Source organism: Epinephelus fuscoguttatus, linkage group LG22 (assembly GCF_011397635.1).
Source record: "Epinephelus fuscoguttatus linkage group LG22, E.fuscoguttatus.final_Chr_v1".
Classification (NCBI taxonomy): domain Eukaryota; kingdom Metazoa; phylum Chordata; class Actinopteri; order Perciformes; family Serranidae; genus Epinephelus; species Epinephelus fuscoguttatus.
Genome location: NC_064773.1, coordinates 19210629 through 19228039, shown reverse-complemented (window position 1 = coordinate 19228039; position 17411 = coordinate 19210629). Strand labels below are relative to the sequence as shown.

Genomic DNA, 17411 nt, shown 5'->3' with positions numbered 1-17411 from the left:
TCTCTTGGAAGACAGTGAGCAAACTTCCCAAAATTTCAGACCAAGTCAAATCAGAGTTCAAGTTACAAACCTGGCTTCAAAAGAATCGACTGATATCAGAAAATTAAACAAATTAAGTCTGCAACTTCCTTGATAAGCCTTTGATGGACAAAACGATAATACTGTTGCCAAGTGGATACCAAATTGATTTAAACAGCGGTTTGGATTGAACACTTCATCTGCAAGAGAAATACCAAGTCCCCTGGGACACCTCAGTTAGGGAACCTTCAAAGAGTTTTCAAATAAAGTATTTTCCTAATATTTTATCTGTCTTTGACATGCTGCGGTCTGGGGACTGTAGGGAGGGTTTGACGTATTTGGCTGCAGTTGTAACAACGGCAGGAAAATTCATTTCTGGACTGTCAAAGACATTTGTTCTCCCTGGCCTCCCAAGGCGAGAGTGCAACCCGAGGTCTGTCTTCTCCTTTCCTTTCCTCTCCTCTCTGTGGTCACTCCATCCTTACTCTCCTTCACCCTCCCTGCAATCCCCAGTCTTTCCTTAAGTTGACATATCCCCTGGATTTTGTGTGTGTGTTCGTACATGTGTGAGTTTCTGTGCGAGACATTCCTTTGTAAGGTCCAGGAGCTCCGTGCTGTCACACACTTCCTCCCTGAGGCCAGAGCCTTGAGGAGGGGGGAGGAGGAAGAGGAGGGAAACTGGCTCAGTACTTGAAAAAACTTTTGAAAAATGCACACAGGTAGGTCATGCATACAGTAGACACACAACACACATAAAATTCAACAACAGCCTCCGGTGAGCATGAATAGTTGAAGATTGGGGACGTGATATTATGCACAGTTGACTGCCTTTATTAGACTGAAACATACCAGTGAGGCCCCCACTGTCATTCTATCCGATAGGTGTGCATGCATGTGTGTTTTCAGCTCGCCTAAATGCCTGATGCTGTTTGCTTTCTAGCTCGCCTCAGTAAGCGCCAAGCCAAAAGGCTCATTTGTTTAACCCCCCTCATGCTCTCACAGACACACACACACACTGAATCTAGTGTTTACTTGCAGGAACTCCTTCTTGTGTTGTAACAAATAAATGACATAACTGTCACAGAAGCTACTTTGCATTTTAATGAGTATCATCTCACTCCTCTCAGCTCACATGCCTCACATATCTGTCCTTGATCTACTTAAAGTTTAGCTTAAATCCATGATATCTATGGTGAAAATATTTTACTTTATTAAAACAATGTGGTTAACTACTGTAGTCTTACTTCATTTCCGTATCTTCCATCACACTTTCTGGTCAGTGAACAGTACCTTAAATGCAACACAAGATGAATCTGTCCTCATCAAAGTTACGGATTGCAACCTTTAAAATAGACCTAACTCTACATCTATTTAAAATGTGCTCCTTTGTTTGGCTGCTTTGGTGAGTTGATCATATATGGTGGTCTTTGGGTTGGCCGAGGCTTAAAGATTAGACAATGTCATATAGAAGAGGTTTAGCATTAACCCAAAGAGTGAGGTAATCACATCAAGAAGCAGATGAGTGGCCCTATATATGGTCACAGATTCGATCCAGCAAAGTGTACTCATAGTACGCTGAGATTCAAGTCTTACTGACAAAATTGTAAATTACAATATGTATAAAGATATAAACTTTATTTATATGGCACCTTTCAAAACACAGTTACAAAGTACTGTACAATAAAACTAAACACATTTAAAACACAAAGAAAACAAAACCAATAACGTCATGAAATGTCGCCAAAGAGAAAGCTAAAATCAAGATAATAAAAGGGAAATAAAATCAATAAGATAGTAATAAATAGATGGACGGCTAAGATAAAGTCACAGCTTTCCGATATAAGTTATACGTTTTTTGGAGAGACTTGAATGAAGCCAGTGACTCAGATGGCCTTATACCCCTGGGCAGGTCATTCCACAGTCTTGGGTCCTGATTGCAAACGTTCTGTTCCCTCTGGTCTTCAACCTGGACTCTGGAACAAGCAGAAGACCTCTGTCCGAGGATCTCAAACGTAAAGGTTCATAAGGTACTAACAGGTCTGAAATGTAATCTGGGGCCAGGCAATGAAGAGCCGTAAAAAGATGGAAGGATCAGGATGTATATATGATGAAATCTGAAATAGTTGATGCTAATAATACTGATGAGCCTAAAGTGGATTATTTATGTGATTATTGTTGCATCTCGGGTAATAATTGTACTCTCTCCAACCTATATTTAAAGTTAAGTTCATTAGGGATCCTTTAGGCCTAGACACACCAAACCGCCATCAAAGAAGTAGAGGTAGCGAAGACCAAGTGTTGCATTCCCTAACGTCCCCTATGCCTTGGCCAAAACATGAACTCATGAACTCAACACAAGCCAACAACCAACTAGCAGGCATGGTTTGCGCCTGCATGACAGGAAATAACTCTTCATCCCAGCAGGCGATGGTAGTCTGTATTTGTCATTCAAACAGGGAAAGAGCTCAATGGCTACAGAAAAATAACCTTATGTAAAAAGTTTGATTTGGTCTCACTCCATCTTGAAATTGTTTGTTTCAACACATTCTCACTCCAAACTCGTCACATATCAACATTTGGTCATGGACTTTCCACAGCGAGATACGACATGCAAGGTACCCTGGGTTTGTTTGTTGTTGATGTTCTGGGATGCCAACTTCCGCCTGTTACAGTGTACAGTTTGTATACAGTCGCTTTCAAAATAAACGCACTACATCAGTACAACACTGTGGATTGATGTTTCTTTCCTTTAGTAACAAGTGTACATGGTTACGTTTTGCAAACACATGCACGTGGTTGGGTTTAGGAAAACAGGTTTTGGCTGTAAAATGTTACATTAAGCGAACACTGGCCCCTCAGGTGAAGGTTGGTGGTTGTTGAACCCATCCACCTCCACTCCCACCCGCCCTACTCTGACTTCCGCTGCCTTAACTTTCATTGTTGTCCCACCGCATTTCCCCCTCTCGCCACTGGGCGCCATTAAACAGTAACAGTGACTGGCCATGTATCACGCAGATGTGAAAGACTGGCATTTTTGGTTGGTGTCTGAAGTCACTGCCCAAGCGCCAGATTTCAAAGACGGAGTGAAACTGGGTTGTTTGTTTACTTTCCTCACTTTTGTTGCTCTTGTCATGCACTGCCAATCATAGTGATTTCTCTCACCGACAGGCTCCAACATCCCTAATGCTGATTCAACATGCTGAACTGACCAAGAAAAAAACACACTGCAAAAACTAGGGTGTCAGACGCTTTCTGACAGCCTGACATTGACCGGTGGTCCACCCATGGCTTGGATGACCCATACTGTTGCTGAGTTTGGGGTTTCACTGTCTTACAGTACAGCCCTGAGGGGGAAACTCCACTCCAGTGACATGGTAAGGTGTTAGGTTGCAGATGTGGATGATGTTTCTCTGTAGGCCAAACATTAGTTTAAGTGTTTACCTTCTTTGTATTTACGTAGATGTTGGAGTTAAGTGTCTGGATTCTGGATCTCATGCCACACAATCAATGGAAGGGGCAGAAATGTGGACTGTCATGGTAGAAACCACACCTCTGATTGAACAGTTTGATCCCTAGTATTAAACTTTTACGTCAAGTTGATATATCTGTGTAACCCAAAATCACAAATTTGCATCAAAGGACTTTACAGTTTGTGCACCTTTGGACTCTTAATTCAGACAAGCCATCCAAAAGGGATGAGAGGAAGTAGTGCACCATTATAAACCCATCATGCAGATGTCTAAAGTATGCTATAAATTATGGGCACAACAGTTTTCCCATGACAGACAGATCCAAAACCAGATATTTAATAGCAAACTCAAAAGCCTGTATGTATCAACCAACCTTTAAAATGTTGCAGACATTGCATGCACCATTCACAAACTTTCTTAAGGGCTGCCGTTAAATCCTTTATGTAAAGTCAAGTGTGGGTCTTTTGGCCAGGCAGTGACTGACATGTCCAGTAATTGTGTTCAGGAGTGGGGATGCAGCAGGAAGCCACAGGCGGTGATGTGACGACTTCCATCCGCTCACGTTGAGCTTAACGACCACCCAACCTAATATGGTCAAAGACTCAAGAGTTAAACAGCCACGCTCTCAGGGGTTCAAGTGCCTGACAAAGTGGTCAGGTATGCCAGCTATGGTGGCTTAACCCGCTGGAGGTCCTGCACAGGTTGGAGGTAGCACGCCGGATGTGATGTGAGTCCTAAGCCTAATTAGGGCAGTTTGAGGGCTATCACCATAGGAGTTGTTTTGTGTGTGTGTGTGTGTGTGTGTGTGTGTGCGTGTGTGTGTGTAGGGACCTATTGTGCCTTGAGCAATGAACAGCACATCCACCTAATGGGATTAACATTTAACCAGTGCACTCACTCGCTGTCACACACCTGTCTAAAAAAACACCACACCAGTGAGTCAGGAAACTGTGTGCACCTGTATGTGTGTGTGTGTGTGTGTGTGTGTGTGTGTGTGTGTGTCTGCAGGGGGGCACTGACTGTTGATTTACTTCATTCAACAATTCCGACTCCGAGGTGGCAGGAATTCCAGAAATGAGGAAAGATTGTGTTCCACTCCATCCACTCTGCGCCTTTCCTCTCATAAAAATACCTGAATTAGTTGCATTATTGGCTAAGCCTCTCTTGTGTCATACCACATCTCACCCTTGAAGGTCCACTTGTCACTTTGAGTTGAAATGAGGTTGGAGTGAGTTACCCTTGGTTAGGACAATGAGATTTATACAGTAGTTGTTTGTTTGTTGAAAGTCTACTTTGCCGTTTGTGAAATGCGCTTTCTCTTGCGGAGATACCGCTCCATGTCTGTACAGTAATGGTACGCTCCATTTGAACCAGGGAGTCAAAATTCCCAAGTTCCCAGTCAAAAATTTCAACTGGCACGCCTACTGAAGTCCTATTTCTCACTTGGAAAACTGGAAGAACCTCACCGACCCCAACCTCAAAATCCAAGATGGATGGTCCATGCATCAACAGCAGGTGAAAGCTATAGGAATTTCTTGTTTGATAGCACTTCTGTCTTATGCATGTCTCATTAAAGCAGTCGTACACAAAGCACTGCTCAACTTCTATCTTTGGACATGTTTCTACAGTGTTTTTACGCCCAAAGTACCTCGAAATGTGTTGTTATTAACTGGTATGCTAACAATGGCTAACAATAGACGAACTGAGAGGAACTGCCCACTGTGGATCTCCCGCAAGAGCTACATACCTTTGAGGGAGTTTTTCTGTTTGCATTCACACCGTCAATAGGAATGTTCAAGTGATTTATTGTAAGCTAGCCATCAGTTAGTACAGCGACACCACTTTCCCTTTGACGAGTCAAAATTGCATTGTGTTTCCACCATTGCAGATATGCTCAATAAAGCCTGGAATATTTTGTCAGTCCAGTTGTTCGTGTTTTCTTTGTTGTGTTGTCTATATGGCTAACAGGTTTATAAAAATAGCGACTGCCGGTGCTGCGTTGGCTGTGTTTGACCAATCAACCTACACTTTCATCTGGACTAGTCCCTATGGGCTTACGTCACTCATGCTTCCTCTTGTGCTAGGAAAGTACCTACTCTGAAGTAGGAGCTAAAAAATCTGTCAAACAGAACTACGATCATTCCTAGTTCTTGTGGTGTGGACACAACAAAAAGGGAGGTTCTAGGGTTATGACTTGTTATGCTGGAACCAGACCCCCAGGAAAGCAGCTCAGCCTTGCAGCAAAATTTTCCCTGTGGCAACATTAGGTATTGCAGCGAAAAAAATCCCTGAAGCCCAGAAAGCATTTTCCCCCATAGGTCACCATTGTGAAAGAAACATCTGTAAAACTACTGACAGGAAACCTTGAACTGCAAACAAGGTCAATTGTGAATCTTTCTATTCAGTTGGTTTTTTTAGCCATGGTGGTTTTATAGTGTAAAACTTTCCTCAAGCTGAGAAAAGTGAATTAAAAATCCGTGACGTCATCACAATGTAAAGTCTATGGGCTGAACCGGAACTTGGGGGCAGGGCCAGTGGGAGAAACACTACTGTGCATATTGTGGAGGTAGACCCTGAAGCTAGAAAACTTTTTTGGCATACATGCCAGGTGAGCAACTCCACTGGAATGAATGAGCACCATCTTAGTGTCCTGTGTCCAGTGGAATGCGGTCAACTCAGGTGTGATGTCATTCCCACCTCCAATTTTTGGGGTAAATGGAAGGCAACACTAATATGAAGCTACTAACAGCTGCCAGATAGATTAGCTTAGCATAAACAGTTTAGAAAGAAAGGGTCTACATGAGTTAATTCAAATTAATGAAAAAAGGAAAGTACATGATTTAAATTAATGGTTCAAAATACAATACTCATCTCTTAAATCCAGAAAAAATGTTTCTTCCCAACAAAAACAGCCCATCTATACATCACATGCAGAGCTGCAGCCACAGATGCTTCCAAGAAGTGTAATGGAACCCTCCCTAACACGAGTGAACTGACGCATCTGATGACAGTTCAGTGATAACAGCGCACCCCCTGACTCCAATTTGCCTGTGGTAATGACAGAGATGACATGGGCAGATAGACAAATGACAGGGGTGAAAGACAACATATTACAGGTAGATTAATGTGATGAACGATGAGTGTGTGACCGGACATGCATTGAGCATAACACATCCTGAAATGCAAAGAGAAGGATTGTTCTTTTTGTACACTCATCTCAAGGAGCAAGAAGCTTCACCTTGAGTTTATTTTTAGTGGGACAGTCAGAGTAGTGAAGCCAGAGGATGATTCAGACGACATTCCTGTTCACCGTCTCTTCCAGATGATGTTTTGGGGACGACCAGACCATTATGAAACGCAGCCCAGATTCCCACAGCTTGACTGACAGTTTTCCTTTAGGGCCAAATCTGGAACCACTTACCTCATTCTCACAAAGGAGGTTGGAGGTTTTGGAGCTGGGTTATACGGGGTCACAGAAGGAAGGGGCCCGATGGGTCACAATCAGGAAAGGACACAATTTTTTTTTTTGCATATTGCTTGATGATCCCAAACTATTTAAACCAGCTAGCTACATTTTAGCGAATAACCGAAGCGTCATGTGCAAAATATCTGGAGTCACAGGCTTGTGGCTATTTGTAGTTTTCTCAGCTCATCTTTATGTGACATAATTTACAAGTCTGTATATTTACATGTTTCGATCTCAGTGGGTGAACAGATTGCAATGTAACTTAAAAACTGAGACCCTCCCCGCCTTTATTAGATGCCTATAACAGCCTGGTGATTGACCTCTATGTGAGGGACTTGAGCTGAATTCTCAGGGAAAATCCAAACAATGTCATGAACCTTGACTGAAAATCCCTTTCAGGCAGAAAACCCTCAGGCAAACTTCTCCCAACAGCGTGCTGCATCTCTCCTCAGCTCTGCTACGGCACTACAGTGTGCAAACGTAGCTCCCTTCATTGGTTGCCACTTCACTTCAGAACTGATTTTAAGATCCTTTTAATAACTTTTAAAGCTCAACATGGTTTAGTCCACAAATATAGCTGAGCCTCTGACTACCTATGCTCCAAGTCATGACCTGAGATCCTCAAGCCTACCCTCACTAGTCGTCCCTAGATCGAGGTTGGTAACTAAAGGTGATGGGGCTTTTGCCATCAAGGCCCCAAAGCTCTGGAATTCCAAGCCTGAGGGGGTTAGGCCTGTTAGCATTTTATCTGTTTTTAAATCATTGCTTAAAACTTATTTTTATAGGAAAGCTTTCCCTTTAGATGCCTGATTTATACTTTTTGATTGGGAACTTTTGTGTTTTATACCTTTCTGTTCTATTTGGCCTCTGTAAACACTATTTTTCTTAGCTCTTAACATGTTTTTTTTTTTTTTTTTAAATTGTATTGCTGTTGTCTTATTTTCATGCACTTTGTGAAGCACTTTGTAACCTTGTTTGGGTAAGTGCTATACAAATATACAAATAACGTTAGCGGACTTTATTTCTAAGCTTCAACAAATCACTAGCACCCACCACAACACATGTCCACACGTTATGCTTCCGTTTTATAGCCCTGGACTGAGACAGCCCGTCACAGCCCGAAGTAATTGCTAAGCAGCGGGGAATGAAGCGGAAGAAATTTTTTTGCATAAGAACTTTTTTTTTTCCTTATTTATGGTCCAATAAACAGTAAATTCATCGAATTCAGTGCCACTGATCATAGTTTCAGTGCCCCATATCATAATTTTGGTGGCCTCTGGTGCTGAAAGAGGAAACACTAACATTCAAAATATAATGTGATTGTGGTTTTAGCTGGCTAATGTGGCTAATTGCTAGCAAGCAAATGTAACAAAATACTGTATTGAGTGGATAACGCCAGCTAATTCTACCAGACTCCTGGGGCTGGTTTACAAAGCATCCAATGTCATATTCAATGTAGTGAAGTTACATTTTGTTGTGTGGCAAACCATAATCTAAGCTAAGATTAGCCAGCTAGCTGTAAAGCTAGCCTGCATGGATCTGCCGTTAGTGGATTTTTAGCGTCAGCTGACAAAGTAATATGTAAACGGCAAGCTTTTTCCAGTCTTGTATCAACATGAAGACGGTAATATACTGTCAAGTCCCTTGTTTGTCACTGCAGATGCTCACTTGTGGCTACGGTGGGTGCTGACCACTGTCACTTTTATACAGAAATAACGACATAGTGTGTGGCTATCATGTGTTTTTAATGACTGGATATCACCTTTCAGACCAGTCTGAACATCATATGCCACTACTTTTTAGTTTCACTTTCATTGCTGCCAGACACACAGGACCCAGGTAACATGTCCACTTTTTAATTCATCTGCATGCATGATCACAGCAGCAAAAATCACAACCGTATTCTCCTGATCCAAAATATATGCCAAATATCTTGGATAACTAACCAGGCCACAGCATGAAAGATGAGCCTGGTGTAGTCTCTCCAACAACCAGATACGCTGATAGGAAGATAACCTCTTCATGCAGCAGTTTGCCATTCATTGCTCATGACATCCAAGCTGCCGTCACAAAGCACGCAGTCCCACATCAATCTAGATTGTTTTCAAAGCAGTGTTCCATAAAGAAAAGAAGAAGAGGAGGGGGGCGAAAAGCTGAAGATAAAAGACAGGATCAGAGATGTACAACGTGCTGCGCCTGCCTCTGACACTTTCATCAACCGTGCTGTGTTTCCACGCACCAGAAGGTGACAGGGGCAGGATTTACTGACCCAGAGGCCCCTTTTGTGCTCTCCACGCTGCACTGATCCTCGCTTCCTCTCTGGCTGCATGTGTAGGCCTATAGGCTTACCTTTTATACCCTTCTCCCTCGTTCTCTGTGTCTGCTGTAAATAGGCTTAATGTTACAGATGTCTGTGTGTGAGCACAAAGAGCCGAGGCGAAGCACAGAGGCCGGCTCTATTCTGCGTGGAGGCAAGGAGAACAGGTGGAAAGAGAGCAATCGGGACACAGAAGATGATCGGATTTCCCATTAAAAAAGTTCAGCGGCTACATGTGTGTTTTAAGTGTGTAGCTGTGTGTGTGTGATGTGTGGTGAGAATAGCTGATGAGACAAAAACAGAGCTTGAATAACAGTTTATAAGAATGAATGTGGATTTGTTTTTGGACATTTTTTTTAACACAAATGAAATTTTTGTTTACATCTGTTACCAGGCTCCTAATAGCCATACCACTGCTTGTTTTCAGTGATTGTTGAGCAACAATCAAAGTTTATTCTGCTGCTGGCTGCACTCATGGCAAGTCCCCCTGGATGCAAGCTAAAAGACTAAAATGTGAAATGTAAATTCAAGTTGTAAATCAAGCTGTCAGATGCTGTCAGAGCAGCAGCCAGCAGGGTGAATGAGGGCGTCCGTGGGTCCCTCGCTGTGTGGGCTGACTGACTGGCTGGCAGGGACAATAAGCCATACTGTTTGACCTGCTCCGCCTGTCCCGCTGCCAGGCTCACGGACATTCAAACAGCTCTCCTCACTCCCCTGACTCTGCGGCAGAGGCCGAAAACTCAATCTAAATGCAACACCCCACAAATCAGGATCTGCTGCCTTGACATTTATCCATCTCTGTGACCAAATTAGTTACCTTTTTGACAACGGTGACCTTTAAATAGTGTCATGAGTAAGGTTTTGTTCACTCTGTTCTGGCACACTGAGTCACTTTCTCATTAAACTATGACGCAGGCCTAACACCGTAGTCATTGCTTCTGAATGGTTCCTCCATGGTAACTTTTTTAAATTAAAAACATATTAGAATACCACCATTTATTACACTTTAGGTTGTGTAGCATCAGAGCTATTATGCTCGACTGGCTCAGGGAATGTGACAAGGAGCTGATGCACGAGATTTCTGGACGGAACAGTGAGTGACAACAACCCCGCTCTTTGTCCTTGAGGTTAAAAGTATGTTTAAAATGTTGGGTTGGTCACCCCAGGGTCTAGGTACCATGTCTGAAGGTTTACTTTTGGTTCCGAAGGTACTGTACCGAAAGTGCTTGATGGAAACAGGGCTTTAGTTTTCCATGGGACACCAACACTGGTCTCCTGGAGGAAAGTCCTGTGTTTGTTTGACCCATTCACCCAAATCTGCTACTTCAAGCAGACTTTCACTCTTTATACTACTTCCTTCTTTACACCTGTCAGCACAGTGGTCACACCTTCCCCGTTATGTGGGTTGTATACAAATTACTGGCTCATGATTATGTGAGATATATATGAATACTGGTGCATTACATTTTTTACGTATATATACAAACAGTGCACAACAACAGCCTGGGTTGAGGACGTCACAGTTAGCTATTACTTTAGCAGATGATCTTAGTGATGAATATATTATTGATCTAGATCTGTGGTTCTCAACCTCTTTCTGTCATGTCCGTCTTTCGGAAGCAGAAAAAAACTGTAACAATACTGTGGAAATCAGCAACAAAACAAGCCAAAGTGAGTGTTGTTTCACTGAAATAAAACTGTCAAAAGTTAAACTTTCATTCATTCATTTTCCATAACTGCTTTTCTTGTTAGGGGTCACGGGGGGACTGGAGCCTATCCCAGCTGACACTGGACCAGAGGCAGGGTACACTCTGAACAGGTCACCAGACTACCACATTGCTGACATATAGAGGCAGACAACCATTCACACTCACATTCACACCTACGGACAATTTAGAGTCACCAATTAACCTGCATGTCTTTGGACTGTGGGAGGAAGCTGGAGTACCTGGAGAAAACCCACGATGACACGGGGAGAACATGCAAACTCTGCACAGAAGGGCTCCTCCATCTTGGGGTCCGAACCAGGAACCCTCTTGCTGTGATCTGACAATGCTAACCACTGCACTACTGTGTCGCCTAATTAAACTTTGTATACACATAAAATATTCATAAAAGACACAAAGCTTTCCTGCTTCATTGACCAGGGTTCCCACACTTTGTTATCGTCTCATTTGAGGACATTGGGACTTTACTATCATTGACAATATTTAGTTTTTTAACACTTATCAGGTCCTACTAATGCCCAAAAGCTAGGAGAAATTAAAAATGCATACCAAACAAACGTTCGGGTCTTGGGAGGATATATGGGGCAGGGCTTGGAATGACATACTGTACGGTACATTACAACCTCCACACGTCATGATGAGGGGTCAGTCTTGAGTTTCAGGAGGCTACTGTGTGGTGCATGCACAGAGGGGGTGTGTGAGCATATGACATACATGCCATAGATAGATCTGGTGTAACAGTCAGTGTAGGACTCATGGAAACAGTCTATCCAATCAAGTATTCCTTGTAAACCTCTTGTGTATTATCTATGAAGAAGATGTGAACCCAGGGGACATTTTATAACATAATTGCTGCTGTGCTCCTGTGGGCACTTGTCTTCATGGTAGTCACTATTGAGCTTACAATCATGGTATTTTTAACACATGGATTCTAATTGGAAAACATCATGTGGAGCTGATTATGCATCCAAAACATATCCATAAAGACATGGCGTGGATGTATGCAGTGCTGTGTGCCTGTAAGTGAGAGGCAGAAGGAGGCGTGTGTGCGTGGAGGAGGGATGGGGCTTCGTGTTTAAGCCAATAGGCGCAGAGCAGCGTTAATGTAATTCCTCGACGATTTAACTTGGTGCCAGAGCTGCGCAGCGCTCACCCCTCAGTGCGCGTCCTTCTCTCTCCCTGTATGTCCATGATCATGCACTGAAAGACCACATCCACTGAGCTGCTCCAGGACTCCAAACGGCACTGAGTTGTGTGTTGGTTGCAGTCAGCCCGGATGCCTCCAGAGTCGTGATTTTATTCTAGTAAACGGAATATTCAAACCCGAGCCCGGAGTTGTTGCGTCTGAGGTGAGTGTCAAGTTTTTGCCTCTGAACTATTCATTTATCAGTGATTTATGGCTTTATAAATGTACATCCTTGCTGTTTCAGTGCACGTAGTTGAGTGTGAGTGTAGGAATTTTCAGCAGATTTGTGATAATAAGAAAATGCGCAAGTCAAGTCTGGAGAGGTTTGGAAATCATCAGCGAGATTAAGGGATGGAAATGATTTGTCTCTCCATGACTTTATGGCCAGACGCACTAAAGCGAGAAGAAAGGAGTTAGTTGAGGATGTGTGACATTTTTCCCCTGAAGGAGAGAAAGAAAAAAGTGAAACTGTGGCCGACGAGCCGGGGGAGGATTTTTTAACTCGGAAAGTGTGTGTGCGTAAAGACCCACTTAACGGAGGGTTGCATTTTGGTTTCCAGATGTGTGGACTCAGCTGTTGCTTGTCACTCAGGTGGTGTCTCCTTCTCTTGTCTTCGCGAGCTCACCCTCGGAGTCTTGTCCACGCAGCTCTTCAGAGTCACATCAGTGTTGACAAACCACAGCCCAAATCCACAGAAACATTACAAAGTGAAGCCACATCACTTCAGCCACACAGAACAATCGACCGAGGGAGGCATTTTCTCTCTACTTTCAAAACAGGTGTAAAAACTTTGCTTCAGTACAAATTGTTTCAACATGATGTATCATTCTCTCCATCTCATTTCAGTAATCTTCCTTTTGTGTGAGATACAGGATTTTACCACAACAGCAGTATTTGAAGAGCATAAAGAAAAATATGTAAACACTGAAAATGAGTGCTATGATGGACCTTCTTTGCAGTGCTGTGTGATCTGTTTTGAAGCCAGTGCTGGCACCTAGTGGTGGGAGAGATTTGTGAAGATGCTGCAGTGAGGGCAGTCTGCTTTTGGATCATCTGAGTCTTAAAACTTAAAGAAACTTGTGTACCTGTTTTACTTAAATTTAATATCTTTATACTGGGGATGTTTTGAAGCACACAGGAGTGCTCTCGCCCCTGTAGACTTTTCATGCCATGCAGGCTTCAGTGCTGAATGACAAGCTGCTGTGAGGTTCGCTGATCCTGGATGATAGAGCAGCCGAGGATCAGGTGACTGAGGTGTATTCCCCCTCTGTGGGAGGCCAGTCAGCCAGACTATGTGCCACACTTTGCTGGGGGTATACACTCTGCAATGCTAAGCCTTTGTTAATGAGTATGTATCTGTGTGTGTGTGTGAGTCCTTGTCTGTGTGTGGTACTGGGTGCAAGTGCTCGTGAATCTATTACTTTGTATGCTTGTGTGCACGCATGCATGTGTGTTTTTCTGAGCGTCTGCATGTGTGTGTGTGTGTGTGTGTGTGTGTGTGTGTGTGTGAGAGAGAGAGAGAGAGAGAGATGGGTATTTGGACCCAGGAGTTAAGCTGCTGTTAATTGGTCAGCCATTTGAAGCACACAGGAGAGTCAAGTCAGGCAGTAGCTGAGATGATCGGTATGCTTGGCTCGACTGCTGCCTGCTCTGGGACATAACATTGATTCAGTGCTTTTAATGGATGCTGAACAGAGTCTCTCTGTATTTCATGTAATTAATGTTACCATCCGCAGTAAATTGTACGCAGCTGTTAGACTAGATTAAAGATGGAATTTGGGGAAAACGCTTATTTGCCTTTGTGTGTCTGTAAGCTAAATGTGTAGCTACAGCCAGCAGCTGGTTAGCTTAGCTTTAGTACTGGAAACAAGGCAAAACAGCTGGTGTGACTCTGTTTAACGTTAACAAAGCTTGCTAATTAACACCTTACTGTATATCTCAGTCATTTAAGGTATACAAGTCTGAAGTCTTGTCGTGAACATGACAGTCGCCTTTGCTTGGTACCGGCAGAGATTTTAGGAAGTCACCAGCCAAGTAATAGGTTGAATCACCGTGACATTACGTTAATAACAACAATCACTTCTGGGTAGACAACTGGCAGTTTGTTTGAATTTTGACTTGTTTATTTCTGTTGTCATTTTCAACAGTAACTGTAGGAGCGGTCCGACTTATCTGATATTTGTTTGTTTCCTAGCTGGCCACACTTGGCTGTTTTGTAACTCTGTTGCTTATAGTGTTGACCTAACATAATACATTTAAACCACAGTCTGTTTTAGCTAACATTAATGTTTGTTTAAAAACAGTGTTGGCTCACCAGCCTCAATGTTTGACAGTAACGTTAATTAGCCACTTTAATGCTCGACAGCAACGTTAATTAGCCACCTTAATTCTCAACAGTGACGTTAAGTAGCCGCTTCAATGCTTGACTTTAACGTTAAGTAGCCGCTTTAATGCTCAACAGTAACGTTAAGTAGCCGCTTCAATGCTCGACAGTAACGTTAAGTAGCTGCTTCAATGCTCGACAGTAACGTTAAGTAGCCGCTTCAATGCTCGACAGTAATGTTATGTAGCCACTTCAATTCTTGACAGTGACCATAAGTTGCTACTTCAATGCTCAACAGTAACGTTAAGTAGCCGCTTCAGTGATTGACAGTAATGTTAAGTAGCCACTTCAATTCCCAACAGTAATGTTAAGTCACTGCTTCAGTGCTCAACAGTCACATCATAGCCGCTTCAACGCTTGACAGTAATGTTAAGTAGCCGCTTCAATTCTCAACAGTGATGTTAAGTTGCTACTTCAATGCTCAACAGTAACATTAAGTAGCTGCTTCAATGCTCAACAGTGATGTTAAGTTGCTACTTCAATGCTCAACAGTAACATTAAGTAGCTGCTTCAATGCTCAACAGTGACGTTAAGTAGCTGCTTCAGAGTTCGACAGTGACATTACGTAACTGCTTCAATGCTTGACAGTAATGTTAAGTAGCTGCTTCAATTCTCAACAATGATGTTAAGTAGGCACTTCAGCACTCAACAGTAACGTTAAGTAGCCGCGTCAGTACTCGACAGTGACGTTACGTAGCCGCTTCAATGCTTGACAGTAATGTTAAGTAGCTGCTTCAATTCTCAACAATGACGTTAAGTAGCCACTTCAGCGCTCAACAGTAACGTTAAGTAGCCGCGTCAGTACTCGACAGTGACGTTACGTAGCCGCTTCAATGCTTGACAGTAATGTTAAGCAGTTGCTTCAGTACTCGACAGTAACGTTAAGTAGTTGCTTCAGTACTTGACAAAATGTTATGTAGCTGCTTCAATGCGCAACAATAACATTAAGTAGCCACTTCAATGCCCGACAGTAGCGTTAAGTAGCTGCTTCAGTACTTGACAGTAACGTTATGTAGCCACTTCAGTGCCTGACAGTAACATTAAGATGGAGCTGCAATGCCTGACAGTGACATTAGGTAGCCACTTCAAGGAGTGACACTAATGTAAAGTACAGCTTTAATGCCCAACAGTAACATTAAGTAGCCACTGAGTCCAGAGCTGTCTTTGAGTATGTTTTCTCATCCCAGATGGAAATCTGTAAAACTTGAACTCTTCTCCACTTTTTATTGTTACTGGGCATCGTCTTACACAGCAAAACTTAAACATTTTATTTTTTTAAGTTAAGCTAAGCTAGCTGCTAGCTGTATAGCTTCATATTTACCACAGACATGAGAGTGGTATCAATCTTCCCATCTTACTCTCATCAAGACAACAAGAGCATTTCACTCAAGTCAATAAAACTACAGGCGTTTGTCTCCGTCATGGTGAAGTTTTGTAGAAAGTTTTTGCTAGCTTAACAAATGAGAGCCGAGGTGAAAAGGTTGATTTTGTTTAAACATGTCAGAGCGTGGAGAGGAGGGAAATTTTCTGGCTGAGGAGGATGTGAATCAGAGGCGTAGGATGTGAAGCAGAACTTGAGGAGATGACCTTTGAGGTTTGAATGAAAGACAGAGAATGACGGGACATGTGCTGTCAAACAGTTATGATCCTAGCATTGGCAGGAGAAGTGAATGCATCCTTGAATTTGCATTGCTCTTTTGAGGCCCCTGCTGACTTTTTGTTTACGGACAGTTTTCCAAATTGACAGACTTGTTTTTCAGAGCAGTGTCTCTTGATCAGAGTCTTCATCCTACAGTTCTTCATTTTCTCATATGCAACCCAGATTCTCATTCTCCAGTGGGGTTTGAGTGCCAGAGAGGAAATCCAGCCTGGAGATTGTTTTGATATTGTTGGACAGTCTCCTGGAAAACCTTTTTGCTGAGCGACCAAGGGTGTTCTGGATTTAGAGCCATTGGCTCCTCGGCTGAAACACCTCATCTGATCACAGCAGTGAAGCTGTTTGAAGAGCTCAAGATGTGCTGTGTTCCGTCTTTCATTGTTTGAGGCTGAAAAGACTCAATCCAAGAGGAGATTGTCGCCATTTAAAACAACATGGAGACAAACTCTGCACCATTTTAATGGATAGTGTGTGATTTAAACGCTTGGTTACCTTGTAGTAATGCTTTTTGGTCCCTCTCAATAATGAATAGTGTTTTAGAGGAGTTTCTCACATTTACAGAGCATGATATTATAAACACAAACTAATATATGAGTATACATTTTGGATGGTTTGCTGCTGGCTGACGCTGGTTCAGGGGGGTCATGCAGCAATCACAGATTTCTTGTGTCCCAGTGTTTGAGTTGGAGCGCAGATTGGCATTAGATTAAATAAATGGAACCAATAAGAAACATAAACATGAATGTGAAGTGTGTGTGTGTTTGCATGAGTGTGTGTATGTTAAAAAAAAAAAAGAGAGAGAGAGACCTCCATCTATTAGTAAGTCAACACTGTTCTGTCTGTGCGCCTCTGTCTGCCTAATACCTCAGACCAACGTGTGTACACACAGGCAAGTTTGTGCTGTCATACTGGAATTAATCGAGTGTGGGGTTGTGTAAATCATTCCAAACCTCAGAAAACACACACACACACACACACACACACACACACACTGGCCTGCCAAGCAGCTATCCCCTGTAGTTGTGTGTGTGAAGGGCCAAACAGTGAAGGACCAATCACTGGAGGGGAGAAACAGAACAGAGAACAATGAGAAACAGACATTTCTCGGAGATTACACAAGTCTCAAAGTGATATTTTTAATTTTACACGGGAACCACCCAGTCACACCAGTTACCAGCAGCTTTAT

The 17411-nt window shown here is 42.8% G+C and overlaps 1 protein-coding gene and 1 long non-coding RNA gene across 2 annotated transcripts in view; both read left to right on the top strand.

The window, feature by feature from the left end:
* The first annotated feature begins 516 nt into the window (after positions 1–516).
* LOC125882583 (uncharacterized) lies at positions 517–4242 on the top strand. Its single transcript, XR_007448347.1, has 3 exons — positions 517–737; positions 3187–3392; positions 3994–4242. It is a non-coding gene; the product is annotated as an uncharacterized LOC125882583 (long non-coding RNA).
* Positions 4243–12122: 7880 nt separating this feature from the next.
* The window catches only part of prickle1b (prickle homolog 1b), a 41623-nt gene continuing 36334 nt past the window's right edge, over positions 12123–17411 (top strand). The window contains exon 1 of the mRNA XM_049566332.1: positions 12123–12347. The gene's annotated coding sequence lies outside the window, so the exon portion shown is untranslated. The remainder of the gene's footprint in view (positions 12348–17411) is intronic.